This window comes from Cucurbita pepo, chromosome 8 (genome assembly GCF_057944985.1).
Source record: "Cucurbita pepo subsp. pepo isolate OVF chromosome 8, ASM5794498v1, whole genome shotgun sequence".
Taxonomy (NCBI): domain Eukaryota; kingdom Viridiplantae; phylum Streptophyta; class Magnoliopsida; order Cucurbitales; family Cucurbitaceae; genus Cucurbita; species Cucurbita pepo.
In genome coordinates this window covers 6,835,325-6,851,907 of record NC_141805.1, presented here as the reverse complement: position 1 = coordinate 6,851,907, position 16,583 = coordinate 6,835,325, and the positions used below count along the sequence as shown (strand labels likewise).

The 16,583-nt window shown below is 35.2% G+C and overlaps 2 pseudogenes; both read right to left on the bottom strand.

Annotated features, from left to right (window-relative positions):
• Positions 1-223: 223 nt before the first annotated feature.
• LOC147791460 (14 kDa proline-rich protein DC2.15 pseudogene) lies at positions 224-562 on the bottom strand (annotated as a pseudogene).
• A 14,489-nt stretch (positions 563-15,051) lies between these two features.
• On the bottom strand, positions 15,052-15,474 carry LOC147791459 (14 kDa proline-rich protein DC2.15 pseudogene; annotated as a pseudogene).
• Positions 15,475-16,583: the final 1,109 nt, after the last annotated feature.

The window sequence follows — 16,583 nt, the reverse complement described above, 5'->3', positions numbered from 1 at the left end:
AATAACACACAAGAATAGACGAACAACGTTGTTCATATGAAAAAAAAAACTACGTACCATTATGTTACATTGCATTGTAATGAAACTATAAAATGATGGTGGAATTCTGAGAAGATTTCCAAACCCATCATAACACGACGTACGACCAAACTGATTATTTAAACACGACATTGAAATGAAAAATTGAAGAATAAACAAGAAACGGAAATGAAAGGATTTGGTTTTAAGCAGGGCATTGGAAGTCGGACGGAACCTTATTTCCACAGTAGTTCAAAAGCAAGCTGAGGGAAACTGAGAGGTCAATCTTGAGACCCAAGGCTCTGGCCTTCACCGCAGTGCAAAGGCACACAGCAGCTTCCAGGTCAACAAGGCCTTGGATTAGGGTGCAGCATGGGGATTTTGGTGGTGAGCCGATCACTAAGTGCACTAGATCGTCCAGCAAGTCGGCGCAGACGCCAAGCTTGAGGGTGTCCCTGGGGCATTTGGGGAGTGATGGTTGCTGCCTTGACGGGGTGGGCTTGTCTGGCGGCGGTGGGCAAGGGACATAGGTGGAGCTGACCATAGTGAAGAAGAGGAGGTTGAGGAGGAGGAGGGCAATGGGCGAAGAGAGCTTGGAAGCCATTGGTGGAGAGATATTGAAGGGTTTGTAGGTTTGTTCGATGGCTTGTGAAGAATTATGAGAAGGGTTAGGGTCTTTTAAATGGGGTTTGGGAATTTGTTGTATTTTAAAACAAAAATTCCTTACAAATTGCTGTATATGAAACACCTAACTCTTTCAGTTACTTTATTAAGTTTTGAGGAATTGATTTGAGAGATGGGTTTTTAATTAGTTTGTCTTTTTTTAAATATTATAAAAATGTCAAATGGCCTACAAACTAGACGAAGTGATGTTCGATAATAAGATATCAAATACTTTTTAAAATAAATTATTGTGGTTTGTATGGTTGGAAAATAATATTTGATAGAACCATTCAATACAAGTGGGTAATAGATTATAATCTAGAGATTATTTTTAGCACAAATAATTTTTACAAATATAATATGGTTTTTTTTTAAATATAATTATGAGATTCCACGTCATTTTGAAGGAGTAACGAAACATTTTTTTTTATAAGGGTGTGGAAACCTCTCCCTAGTAAATTGTAAAATTGGCGGCGATATATAATGAATCAAAGCGGATAAATATATGTTAACAATGAGTTTTGATATATATTGATGTTAGTATGACATAACAGTACAACTTCTAAAACATGACAAGACTAAGATTGTTATTACATGCATGCTTTGAAAATCTTTTAAAGTTTACTTAAGATGAAAATGACTATAAGATAAAAGATCTCTAAAAAAAAAGAAAAAAAAAAGACTTTTATTTAGGATCCCAAAAATCAATTTTAAAACATAAATTGGACGGTTAAACTTCGATATGGGCTATATAAAGTGTTGTTTGCGAATAAGCAGTGATTGATTAGAGATGTAGTGGCAAAGACTTGTTTAATGTCAAAATGAAAGGAAAAAGCTTTGCTCTAAATCCGATGGAGAGAGAGCAGATGACCTTTATTTCAAGAGCTAGTGCCACTGAGATTTGGCACAAAAGACTTGGGCACTTTCATCGTTGAGGTTTGCTTTAGATGCAGTCTAAGAAGCTGGTAAAAAGACTCGCTGACATTAATGATTACATTCCTCTTTGTCGTGCTTGTAATTTCGGGAGCAACATAGGCAACCCTTTCCTAAACATTCATGGAGAGCCTCGAAAAAACTGCAGCTGGTTCATACTGATCTTTGTGGTCGTCAATGAACAACATCATTAAATGGTAATCTTTATTACATTGTTTTTATTTATGATCTAACGAGAATGTGTTGGATCTTCTTGCTGAAGCAACAACAAGAAGTAGCGGGCGTATTTTGAAATTCAAAGCCAGAGTTGAGAATGAAAGTGCATGCTTGATTCAGACTATAAGATCAGATAATGGCAAGGAGTACAGTTCAGAAACTTTTAACAGGTTTTGTGAAGAGGCTGGAATTGAACATCAATTGACAGCACTATACACTCCTCAACAGAATGACGTCAGTGAAAGGAGAAATAGATTCATAATGGAGATGATATTTCATCTATTGAAGAGTTTAGATGACCATAAAGTATCTTGTGCATCGTTCATGTTCTAGGATGATGCACAAATGTGTTTCTCAATCCTAATGGTGGTGTAATCACACGACATTATGAGAAGAGTATTACTTGAGCATGGCCACATGTATAAAACAATAGGAATTCACCAAGAATTCATGAGACGAATGAGCTTAGCCTAGCCTCGAAATTGGTCTACATTAAGACAAAGAAGGTAGAGAGATTCATCGTAGACTTGGATGAAGGTGTTTGCCTCGACCTAGGCTTACTCAGTAAAGCTATTCATTAAGATTTTCTCAACTCGACCAAGGTGGCCTCAACCTAAGTGACTTATTTCTAGCCTCGATGGCTTAGGCCTTGACCTTGACTCTAAGGTCATCCCTTTGTCATGGCTTTCTAATACTGCATGGGTAATAAATTTTATTTGTTAACTTATTTGATTCGGTTTGGCGTTTTTATTCACTCATTCCCATTAAGGTTTAGCTTCTCCTTTAGTCTCAAGTTAATGTTTTATGTAACGATCCTAAATTTTTACATACTCAGAGTCGCTACCAAGAATCATGCTTATCTCTTCAATGCGGAATATAGCACTTAGATACTCATCATAAATAATGGAAAATTGAAAACATATTCAGAACACTTCAAACTACTAGAACACATTGTCGGTCTTACGTGTTTCAAAATATAACGTTGGAATTTAACATTAAAACAAGACAATTACAAATGGAATAATCTAAATAATGAAATAAAAGCGTCCTATACTCCTATGACTAAGAATTTAAACATGCAACTACCTTATGCACGTGCCACAACATCTATTTTCGATGTCGTCGTCGTCCGTACATGGGCGTCTTCTCTTTACCTGAAAAATGATATTTGGCACACAGCTTGAGTATTTCGAAGAATACTCAGTAAGTGACCCACTGTAGGGGTCATGCTGATGCAAACACGTGCAACATACTCTTGGGATCGAGCTCTAACTCATCTAGGAGTGACCTCCAATCTCGAACAAATTGGATGTGTAGTACTTCTTTACACATGACCCACACGTGCGAGCGTGAATCCTCCGAGCGCTCGCCTGGACCATCTAATCAAGCTTATCTGTAACGACGTCTGGAAGTTAGTAGAACCCCATAGTGTCATGAACTATTCAAACTTGATAGTATGGGTAATTATCATAGGTTTAATGTATGGAGCACAATTGCGAGTATGAACTATTTATTGGGCTGTTTTTCTTGAGGCTTCAACTCTACCGTAGAAAGGAGAGACTTAAAATATAAATATATCTAAGAATAGCTTAACAATCCTCACATTTGTGCCGATCAAGGTAGGTCTTAAACAAAGATACTCTAATTTTCCATACGTTAATAACTTCGCCTACGAAATGGCTTTAATGTTGGCTTGGTTGAATCACTACAACAAATATTGGATTAGATAGCTTCCGAAAAATGCTATCATAGACCTTTTATAGCATTTTTCGTACGTCGTGACAACCCATGTTATTAAAAGTCTTGAACTTTTTATAGCGTTTTTGTATAGCTATAATAAATATTATTATATAGTACCTAAATATAGCTTATATGCAATGCTATGAAAACATTTTATAGCATTTTTGTTAAAGTTATAAATATGTAAACATAACTAAAATATTATGCTATCATTCATTTTTAATAAGCTATATTTATACTATATTTTATGCTATTATTCATTTTTAATAAGCTATATTTATACATTTAATCTTATGCTATAACAAAAATATAATTGAAATTTAATAATCTACTAACACATTACAAAATAAAGTATTCAACTCGATCTATATAAGAATATCAGACTCGTTACACTAGCACAATTTTCATATCAGTTCTTCCCCACCCAATACACAATAAATAGAACAAAAACTCACTATCCACAGTATGTGACATCTTTGATTTTGATCAAATCAAGTACACCAATCCTAAAGGTATTCGAACCGACATCAATGTCTTCTATGTTCCACCCTTTTAGCAATGTCAATTGATAAATTGTTCGTTGTTGCTTGCCAATTAGTGCTTCCTTGCTCCAACAAAAACTTGATCGTTGGGTTGAGGATTAGGGTTGCCTTATCAATTTGGTATCAGAGCCTAAGTTGCATCTTTGTGGCTGACTCTAGGCAATGTCAATTGATAAATTGGTCGTTGTTTCTTGCCAATTAGTGCTTTCAAGGAATCCTGCAACATTATCAAAGCATATATATCAGTGATTCGAAGAGAAATGCAAAATAGTACCAAAAGGTTTGACATAAGGTGATTCGAAGAGAAGTGCAAAATAGCAACAAAATCTAAATATCATATAAAAGTAAAAAAGAGAATAGAACATTATTGTTCATCTTATATATGTAAGCACGTTTCATTTCTTAAAAACAGAGCATAGAAACATTAGTTCAAATACTTGCATTACAGCTTTCAATTAGAATTGAAAGGGGAGGGCATTGTCCACTCAAAGTTTACGAGGAAAGAAAGAGAATTACGCTTTTTGATTCCCTTGGATGAAAACCATAACTTTGTAATAAAACCCAATCCTTTCAAATAGCCCTTTTTTGATGAAGTGTTGTCCTCATATGATAAACCAAACAGAACCATTAAAAAAAAATTGATATCACGACGAGTAAGGCCAACCAAAAAAAGCTTATTAACCAAAGAAAATGACCATACAAACTAATGAATTCTCTTGAGAAAAAAGAAAAGTAGTCTTTAAAGGATCTACAAATATTCTTTCTCCTAGTCACTCCAAGTTAGCAAACAAAAGTCAAAGACCGAAATCAGTCTAACTGGTCTTCTAATTAGGAACAACTTCTTCTAACTGATCTTCTAATTTATCTAAGATCTCAGTTGAAGAAATCCTCAAAATCAAATAAGAAGAAGAATGTGTTGTTGAAAGCCCTAAATGCAAAATAACAGTAACAGTAACAATAGGGCCACACAAGTTCTTGTTGTTGTTGTGTGAAAGTGAGTGATCTTGCCAATCATGTATTTAATAAGTTATACACAAGGAAGGAGAAAAGGAGACCTAATATATCAAAGGAATTAAAAAATCAAGGAGAAAAGGCCACAAAAATTTAGTCATACATAATACAATTGGTATTTTGCTCAAGGAATTTATATGCAGTCCATAATACGTGTATAAACTTCTTCCTACTACTTGATACTTGCAGAATATGTAACCCGTTAACATAAATCATTCCTACCGGTAGAATGGGCTTGAAATAACCTATGAATTAACAAATTCCTCTAAACTTAATTACTTTGTACTCTTAGGCTTATTTTTTTGTTTGTAATCTTCATGTGGTTCCTCAATTTGGGCATGTATTGATTGAACCAACACAATGAAAAATAAAGATAGTTTCTTGTATTATGTTTTTATTCCGTTGTTCTAACTCACAAAACTACATTCAACCTTTTAACACAAGACAACAACTACATCTACCTCACAGAACTCACCAATCTACATTCAAAGAAAAATTCTACAGCTAGGAAAATACACACTTAAAAGTAAAGTACATTACTTAATGAAGGACCAAAGGACTGAACTCACAAAAGTTTATTAGTGTACTAAATGTAAATGAAAAACTTAATTATTTAGTAGTAGTTCGATCCTTCAAAAAGAAATTAAAAAGGAAGATACAAAGACAAATCACTTAGAATAATTCATCAATGAAATTCTTTACAAAGTGAGCCAACAAAGAAGATAATAGGGAAAAAAAAAAAACAACTAACCTCCATCTTGGATTGTTCAATTTGCAGTGAGGTAGGAGAATAGGGTTTTTCATAGACAAAGCATCAACAATAAACTGTATGCCTCCTCTCAATGCCACCATCTTGAGACCTGATGCAAATCAGAGAAAAATTTTGACGCACAAAAGAAAGAAGGATGGATCTTGAGGGAAAAATTTTGAAGCACGAAAGAAAGAAGGATGGATTGTTGCGTGAGAGAAAGAAGGCGAGATTTGGTTTTGCCCTAGGGTCTGAGGGAATATGGGTGTCTAGAGGGAAAAGGACAGAAAAAGAAAGGAAGGCTTTGATACACGTGATTAGGTTTTTAGGGATAACATTAAAAAAAATAAAAAAAATAAATAAAAAAACCTTTATTTTCTTTCTGATTTATAGCATCTTTTAGAAAATATTATACAAAAAAGCTATAAAAGATGGTATTTGTTGCAGTGAATGCCTTGTATGATGTACGAATGACGAATTTTTCATGATTGTTTGATGCGTTTTGTGTTATGTTATGTTTATGCAATGATACAAGATGTACTATAATATGATTATGTCATGTTATGGAACTATGTTGTGATATTAATGTTGTATGATGCATGAACCTCCATATATTACACTACATAAACTACGATATCATGTACGTCGTGGTATTATGCACGCTCCTTTCCCTCCATAGCTTCTGCCAACGTGAGTTTAAGCTAGCCCAACAAGTAGACTTAGAGGATACGTATACGAGTCTGCTAGGTGGATCTATGTGTGCATGTGTAGAGAAATATTACACATTCAACTCTATCCAGACTGAAAAGTAGAGATCGTTGCATGTATTTGCATTTTCCGACCGCAACAGTGTGATTATTTACTGAGTATTTTTTTAAATTATCAAACCAATGCTATTTTTTTTAGATGAAGGCAAGACAACCATGTAGGGTCACTATGTAGGCTATGAGAATGAAGGTATGATAGTTGCATTTTCTATTCAAGTTATAGCCCTTAGGTTAGATATCAAAATTAGTTACTTAACATTAATGTTTAAAATATGGAAGTCTCAATTTTATGGAAATGTCAATATCAATAGATAATTTTGAAAAAAAAAATATATATACAACAAAAATACTAATAAATTAAATTAATAATAAAATAAAAAAAAAACCTATTTTCCAATTATAAATATATTAAAATACTTATGATTGACTCGAGATAAAAGAGGCATATGATTATGTAATTAATATGAAGTATAATGGATAACAATTCAAAAATTATGAAAAGGTTGTAATAAATAATTATTAGAAAAAAAATTAATTGCCGAGCTTAGTGAACCACTAATTATTCATCGTCTTCTTCAAAATTAAAATTAAAATTGTTTCTATAAATAATTAAATAAATAAATAAATAAAAGAAAAGGAAAAATGTAGCAATTATCTCTACAATTTGCTTTTCATTGACCGTGATCGAGAGTATTTACACGGACCATTGTATTCTTTTTTCATTAATATGTCGATATCTAATATTGTCCACCAAATCCACTTTTTAATCATATTGTATACAATTGACCTTATATTTAATAAAAATATCAACACATAATTTTAATAATAACCCTCTTCCTCGTTTAGAATAGTAAATTCTTATACGACGGTTTAAATATTCTCATAAATTTTTCAAAAGTTCCCATGGACTATGAGATCTCACGTCGGTTGAAAAAGAGAACGAAACATTTCTTAAAGTAATGTGGAAACATCTCTCACATACACGTTTTAAAACCGTGAGACTAACGGCGATATGTAACGGGCCAAAGTAGATAATCCCTGCTAACGGTGAGCTTAGGCTATTACAAATGGCATCAGAGCCAGACACCGAGCGGTGTGCCAACAAAGACGCTGGCCCCCAAGGGGGTGGATTGTGAGATCCCACATCAGTTGGAGAGGAGAACGAAGCGTTCTTTATAGGAATGTGAAAACCTCTCCCTAACAAACATGTTTTAAAACCGTAAGGCTGACGGCGATACATAACGATTCCAAACGGATAATATCTACTAGCGGCGTACTTGGGCTATTACACTGACATCCAAATTTTCATTAAACTGAAGTCTCTACATTTTTCATCAACATTGTCATTTAAAACTTGAGTAATATTACTCTCTTTAATTTTTCGTCATGAAAACTTTGAAGTTAAGGGTTTATTATGATTTCATGCAAGTGACACAGGTGATACAAGATTTGAGGTTTCAAACATATGCATCGTCAAATTTGTAATAAGACACAAGAATAGACGAACAACGTTGTTCATTTGAAAAAAAAAACTACGTACCATTATGTTACATTGCATTGCAATGAAACTATAAAAAGATGGTGGAATTCTGAGAATATTTTCAAACCCATCATAACACGACGTACGACCAAACTGATTATTTAAACACGACATTGAAATGGAAAATTGAAGAAGAAACCAGAAACGGAAATGAAAGGATTTGGTTTCAAGCAGGGCATTGGAAGCCGGACGGAACCTTCTTTCCACAGTAGTTCAAAAGCAAGCTGAGGGAAGCTGAGAGGTCAATCTTGAGACCCAAGGCTCTGGCCTTCACCGCAGTGCAAAGGCACACAGCAGCTTCCAGGTCAACAAGGCCTTGGATTAGGGTGCAGCATGGGGATTTTGGTGAGCCGATCATTAAGTGCACTAGATCGTCCAGCAAGGCGGCGCAGACGCCAAGCTTGAGGGTGTCCCTGGGGCACTTGGGGAGTGATGGTTGCTGCCTTGACGCGGTGGGCTTGTGGGGCTTGGGTGGCGGCGGTGGGCAAGGGACATAGGTGGAGCTGACCATAGTGAAGAAGAGGAGGTTGATGAGGAGGAGGGCAATGGCCGAAGAGAGCTTGGAAGCCATTGGTGGAGAGATATTGAAGGGTTTGTAGGTTTGTGCGATGGCTTGTGAAGAATTATGAAAAGGGTTAGGGTTTTTATAAATGGGGTTTGGGAATTTGTTGTATTTTAAAACAAAAATTCCTTATAAATTGCTGGATATGAAACACCTAACTCTTTCAGTTACTTTATTAAGTTTTGAGGAATTGATTTGAGAGATGGGTTTTTAATTAGTTTGTCTTTTTTTAAAGTATTATAAAAATGTCAAATGGCCTACAAACTAGACGAAGTGATGTTCGATAATAAGATATCAAATACTTTTTAAAATAAATTATTGTGGTTTGTATCGTTGGAAAATAATATTTGATAGAACCCTTCCAGACAAGTGGGTAATAGATGATAATGTAGAGATTATTTTTAGCACAAATAATTTTTACAAATATAATATGGTTTTTTTTTTTAAATATAACTACGAGATTCCACGTCATTTTGAAGGAGTAACGAAACATCTTTTTTTTTTTTATATGGGTGTGAAAACCTCTCCCTAGTAAATTATAAATTGGCGGCGATATATAATGAGTCAAAGCGGATAAATATATGTTAACAATGAGTTTTGATATATATTGATGTTAGTATGACATAACAGTACAACTTCTAAAACATGACAAGACTAAGATTGTTATTACATGCATGCTTTGAAAATCTTTTAAAGTTTACTTAGGATGAAAATGGTTATAAGATAAAAGATCTCTAAAAAAAAAGAAAAAAAAAAGACTTTTATTTAGGATCCCAAAAATCAATTTTAAAACATAAATTGGACCGTTAAACTTCGATATAGGCTATATAAAGAGTTGTTTGCGAATAAGTAGTGATTGATTAGAGATGTAGTGGCAAAGACTTGTTCAATGTCAAAATGAAAGGAAAAAGCTTTGCTCTAAATCCGATGGAAAGAGAGCACCTTACCTTTATATCAACACCTAGTGCCACTGAGATTTGGCACAAAAGACTTGGTCACTTTCATCATTGAGGTTTGCTTTAGATGCAGTCAAAGAAGCTGGTAAAAAGACTCGCTGACATTAATGATTACATTCCTCTTTGCCGTGCTTGTAATTTTGGGGAGCAACATAGGCAACCCTTTCCTAAACATTCATGGAGAGCCTCGAAAAAACTACAGCTGGTTCATACTGATCTTTGTGGTCGTCAACGAACTACATCGTTAAATGGTAATCTTTATTACATTGTTTTTATTTATGATCTAACGAGAATGTGTTGGATCTTCTTGCTGAAGCAAACGCCAGAAGTAGCGGGCATATTTTGAAATTCAAAGCCAGAGTTGAGAATGAAAGTGCATGCTTGATTCAGACTATAAGATCAGATAATGGTAAGGAGTACACTTCAGAAACTTTTAACAGGTTTTGTGAAGAGGCTGGAATTGAACATCAATTGACAGTACTATACACTCCTCAACAGAATGACATCAGTGAAAGGAGGAATAGATTCATAATGGAGATGATATTTCATCTATTGAAGAGTTTAGATGACCATAAAGTATCTTGTGCGTCGTTCATGTTGTAGGATGATGCACAAATATGTTTCTCAGTCCTAATGGTGGTTTAATCACACGACATTATGAGAAGAGTATTACTTAAGCATGGTCGCATGTATAAAACAATAGGAATATACCAAGAATTCATGAGGCGAATGAGCTTAGCCTAGCCTCGAAATTGGTCTACATGAAGACAAAGAACGTAGAGAGATTCATCATAGACTTGGATGAAGGTGTTTGCCTTGACATAGGCTTACTCAGTAAAGCTATTCATCAAGATTTTCTCAACCTGACCAAGGTGGCCTCAACCTAAGTGACTTATTTCTAGCCTCGATGGCTTAGGCCTCGACCTTGACTCTAAGATCATCCCTTTGTCATGGCTTTCTAATACTGCATGGGTAACAAATTTTGATTTGTTAACTTATTTGATTCGGTTTGGCATTCCTCGTATTTTATTTTTTATTCACTCATTCCCATTTAGGTTTAGCTTCTTCTTTAGTCTCAAGTTAATATTTTATATAACGATCCTAAATTTTTACATACTCAGAGTCGCTACCAAATCTCATGCTTATCTCTTAAATGCGGAATATAACTCTTAGATACTCATCATAAATAACGAAAAATTTAAAACACATTCAGAACACTTCAAACTACTAGAACACATTGTCAGTCTTACGTGTTTCAAAATATAACGTTGGAATTTAAAATTAACACAAAACAATTACAAATGGAATAATCTAAATAATGAAATAAAAGCGTCCTATACTCCTATGACTAAGAATTTAAACATGCAACTACCTTATGCACGTACCACAGTATCTATTTCCGATGTCGTCGTCGTCCGTACATGGGCGTTTTTTCTTTACCTGAAAAATGATATGTGGCATACGGCTTGAGTATATCAAAGAATACTCAGTAAGTGACCCACTGTAGGGGTCATGCTGATGCAAACACATGCAACGTGCTCTTGGGATCGAGCTCTAACTCATCTTCGAGTGACCTCCAATCTCGAACAAATTGGATGTGTAGTACTTCCTTTACACATGACCAACACATGCGAGCGTGAATCGTCCGGGCGCTCGCCTGGACCCTTTAATCAAGCTAATCTGTAACGACGTCTGGAAGTCAGCGGAACCCCATAGTGTCATGAACTATTCAAACTTGATAGTTTGGCTAATTATCATAGGTTTAATGTATGGAGCACAATTACGAGTATGAACTATTTATTGGGCTGTTTTTCTTGAGGCTTCAACTCTACCGGAGAAAGGAGAGACTTAAAATATAAATATATCTAAGAATATTTTATCGCTTGTGGATGTATAGAATAAAATGATGTAAAATTCACAAGAATAAGTGCAAGTATACACTATCACAAGTACCAAGTAATAAGTAAATTATCGATTCCACAGGGAACCTATCTTTTTTATTAATTTTATCGCTGGAAATTGAGTTTTTGGGTAACATTCAAATGGGTGTTGGAGATTTTAACTATTTAAACAAAACTAAAACAGAGTGCTACTGCTGTCGAAAAACAGAAAATTATGAGACAATCAACTATAATGAGGAAGGTTCGGCTAAGAGAGATTAAATACAAAAGTTGTTGAGTTTTGTGGTTGATTTTAGTTCCTTTTAATAGATTCTCAAGCCCACTTCCGAGGGCCATGAATGGTGATTATTTCCATAATCGTTGTAATTTCTATTAACAAGGCTATAGGAGAAGAATTATTCCTAACCCTTCTATTACCCTTCAAGTCTCCTTGCTATCAAACTAGAGTATTAAAGAGGATTTCATTGCTCCCTCTCTTCTCCCGAACAAGAGAACAACTATGTATGTAAAGTAGCTAATTAAACATACATGTAAATCATTAACAACAACTCTTTAATAAACTAAAATCATACCATCAACATACTTAAACTATATAAAACTCTCTCGCCTCCCCTATTAAGTTTAGCTCTCCATACAAACTGAATTAAACAGAGGAATCTGCATCTTGATTAAGTAAAATTGATGGAATAAGAAAAGAGAATAAGGAAATAGAGAGTTATCCCGATTTGTTGTCGTTCGTCAATGGAAGTTCCCTTCTCTTGAGCTCTCACGTCCACCTCTTTGCCCTAATCAATCCTTGTTGGTTTCTTTTCCTTATGCTGTCAACAGCTGCTGGATTAGGGTTTTCTTCTTCTTCTCTAGTTTCATAGCAGTTCACTGCAGTAGAGGCTGCTGCTGTGTAATTCGATTTTTCTCCCCAAAGTGTGGTTCTCCTCCTCTTAATCTTCCTTTTCCTTTTATATTGAGCATGGGTTCCCCTTTAGGGCTGAAAAGGAATAAGTTGTCCACATAGGATGTTTCTCATTGGGTAATCAATGACCCACTTGGACTGCTGACGTGGATTTAAAATTTCCATGTCATCCCCCATTTGTTTCCAAATTTGCTACTCCCACATGGTTTAGCATAAATGTCTCAAATTTTACCACGTAACTCAATTGAACATACAATTAAGATCGATTTATGCAAAATCATATTTTTTTTCATGTTAGACCGCAATAAACGATTTCATGCTCACTAAGTAGAATAAATGGGATAATAAATGAGTAAATTGTGAATAAGAGTGCAATATTAACTACAAAAGGACTTAATATGACTCTACTATTAGAGAGTTATCAATAGCTCAACAATCCTCACATTTGTGCCGATCAAGGTAAGTCTTAAACAAAGATACTCTAATTTTCCATACGTTAATAACTTTGCCTACGAAATGGCTTTAATGTTGGCTTGGTTGAATGACTTGTATGATGTACGAATGACGAATTTTTCATGATTGTTTGATGCGTTTTGTGGTATGTTATGTTTATGCAATGATACAAGATGTACTATAATATGATTATGTCATGTTATGGAACTATGTTGTGATGTTAATGTTGTATGATGCATGAATCTCCATATATTACACTACATAAACTACGATATCATGTACGTCGTGATATTATGCACACTCTTTTCCCTCCATAGCTTCTAGCAACGTGAGTGTAAGCTAGCCCAACAAGTAGACTTAGAGGATACGTATACGAGTCTGCTAGGTGGATCTATGTGTGCATGTGTAGAGAAATATTACACATTAAACTCTATCCAGATTGAAAAGTAGAGATCGTTGCATGTATTTGCATTTTTCGACCGCAACAGTGTGATTATTTACTGAGTATTTTTTTAAATTATCAAACCAAGTGTTATTTTCTTTTAGATGAAGGTAAGACAACCATGTAGGGTCACTATATAGGCTATGAGAATGAAGGTATGATAGTTGCATTTTCTATTCAAGTTATAGCCCTTAGGTTAGATATCAAAATTAGTTACTTAACATTAATGTTTAAAATATGGAAGTCTCGATTTATGGAAATGTCAATATCAATAGATAATTTTGAAAAAAAATATATATACAACAAAAATACTAATAAATTAAATTAATAAAAAAAAAAACCTATTTTACAATTTTAAATATATTAAAATACTTATCATTGACTCGAGATAAAAGAGGCATAGGATGATGTAATTAATATGAAGTATAATGGATAACAATTCAAAAATTATGAAAAGATTGTAATAAATAATTATTAGAAAAAAAAATTAATTTCCCAGCTTAGTGAACCACTAATTATTCATGGTCTTCTTCAAAATTAAAATTAAAATTGTTTCTATAAATAATTAAATAAATAAATAAAGAAAAGAAAAAGAAAAATGTAACAATTATCTCTACAATTTGCTTTTCATTGACCGTGACCGAGAGTATTGACACGGACCAGTGTATTCTTTTTTCATTAATATGTCGATATCTAATATTGTCCACCAAATCCACTTTTTAATCATATTGTATAAAATTGACCTTATATTTAATAAAAATATCAACACATAATATTAATAATAACCCTCTTCCTCGTTTAGAATAGCAAATTCTTATACGATGGTTTAGATATTCTCATAAATTTTTCAAAAGTTCCCATGGACTATGAGATCTCACGTCGGTTGAAAAAGAGAACGAAACATTTCTTAAAATAATGTGGAAACATCTCTCACAGACACATTTTAAAACCGTGAGACTAACGGCGATACGTAACGGGCCAAAGTAGATAATCCCTGCTAACGGTGAGCTTAAACTATTACAAATGGCATTAGAGCCAGACACCTAGCGGTGTGCCAACAAAGACGCTAGCCCCCAAGGGGGTGGATTGTGAGATCCCACGTCAGTTGGAGAGGAGAACGAAGCGTTCTTTATAGGAATGTGAAAACCCCTCCCTAACAAACATGTTTTCAAACCGTAAGGCTGACGGCGATACATAACGATTCCAAACGGGTAATATCTACTAGCGGCGTACTTGGGCTGTTACACTGACATCCATATTTTCATTAAATTGAGGTCTCTACATTTTTCATCAACATTGTCATTTAAAACTTGAGTGTTAATATTACTCTCTTTAATTTTTCGTCATGAAAATTTTGAAGTTAAGGGTTTATTATGATTTCATGCAAGTGACACAGGTGAAACAAGATTTGAGGTTTCAAACATATGCATTGTCAAATTTGTAATAAGACACAAGAATAGACGAACAACGTTGTTCATTTGAAAAAAAAACTACGTACCATTATGTTATATTGCATTGTAATGAAACTATAAAAAGATGGTGGAATTCTGAGAAGATTTCCAAACCCATCATAACACGACGTACGACCAAACTGATTATTTAAACACGACATTGAAATGGAAAATTTAAGAAGAAACAAGAAACGGAAATGAAAGGATTTGGTTTCAAGCAGGGCATTGGAAGCCGGACGGAACCTTCTTTCCACAGTAGTTCAAAAGCAAGCTGAGGGAAGCTGAGAGGTCAATCTTGAGACCCAAGGCTCTGGCCTTCACCGCAGTGCAAAGGCACACAGCAGCTTCCAGGTCAACAAGGCCTTGGATTAGGGTGCAGCATGGGGATTTTGGTGGTGAGCCGATCACTAAGTGCACTAGATCGTCCAGCAAGTCGGCGCAGACGCCAAGCTTGAGGGTGTCCCTGGGGCACTTGGGGAGTGATGGTTGCTGCCTTGACGGGGTGGGCTTGTGGGGCTTGGGTGGCGGCGGTGGGCAAGGGACATAGGTGGAGCTGACCATAGTGAAGAAGAGGAGGTTGAGGAGGAGGAGCGCAATGGGTGAAGAGAGCTTGGAAGCCATTGGTGGAGAGATATTGAAGGGTTTGTAGGTTTATGCGATGGCTTGTGAAGAATTATTTGAAGGGTTGGGGTTTGAGAATTTGTTGTATTTTAAAACAAAAATTCCTTATAAATTGCTGGATATGAAACACCCAACTTTTTCAGTTACTTTATTAACTTTTGAGGAATTGACTTGAGAGATGGGTTTTTAATTAGTTTGTCTTCATTGGGACCTCACACATTTATGTATGTTGTGCATCATGATACATCTCCGTTATGTTAGTACATATGTGTACTTTCGATATTTATGTTCGTCGTGATATCATGTGGATCTTTCCCTCTGTGGTGTTCAGCGCGTCAGCACATTTAACCCAACGAGTCAAGCCTTAGGGGTATGTAAACGAGTCCATCCTTAACGGTCCATGTGCGCATGTGAGCTGTAATGACCCAAAATTTTCTACTTAATTTAAGGTCGCTACTGTATACGTACCATAAACATTGAATGCGGAAGACTTTATTTGAATTCCATAAAACATAACCTTTATTTTAAAACAAAGTCATGGACTTACGTGTTTTGAAAACATCTTTAAAACGACACAACAAAAGACTAAATAAAATGAATAGTTTAAGTTAAAAACATCCTATTCTAGCCCATGTCTAACAAAATAAATACCATTACCCTCTGCATGCGCCTTGGTCTCGAGTTGCGATATCGTCGTCAACCGTACCGGAATGCCTTACCTTAACCTGAAAAATGTAGTAGCATATGGCTTAGTATTTAAAGAAATACTCAGCAAGTGACACCACTATTGGGGTTAAATGCAACAATCACATGCAATGAAATGATGAGAGCTATCTTTCGTTTCGTTTTCCCTACAATGCTGTCGTAACGGATAATTTTGGACGTGTACCATATACTCTACACACAGCCCATACGTGCGAGTATGGGCTCACCAGCTAATTCACACACTGCTGGGCCACCTTCCTTATCCGGTGGGCATACTCTAGGAGCCCCTTAGGCCAGACACTCGGTAGAACTAGTAACCATCACGGCAGCGCTATGCAGAGCATAACGATCGTTGTCCTGCCATTGGATGTACGCGTCCGTACCCTCGTGATGGGATAGGGGTA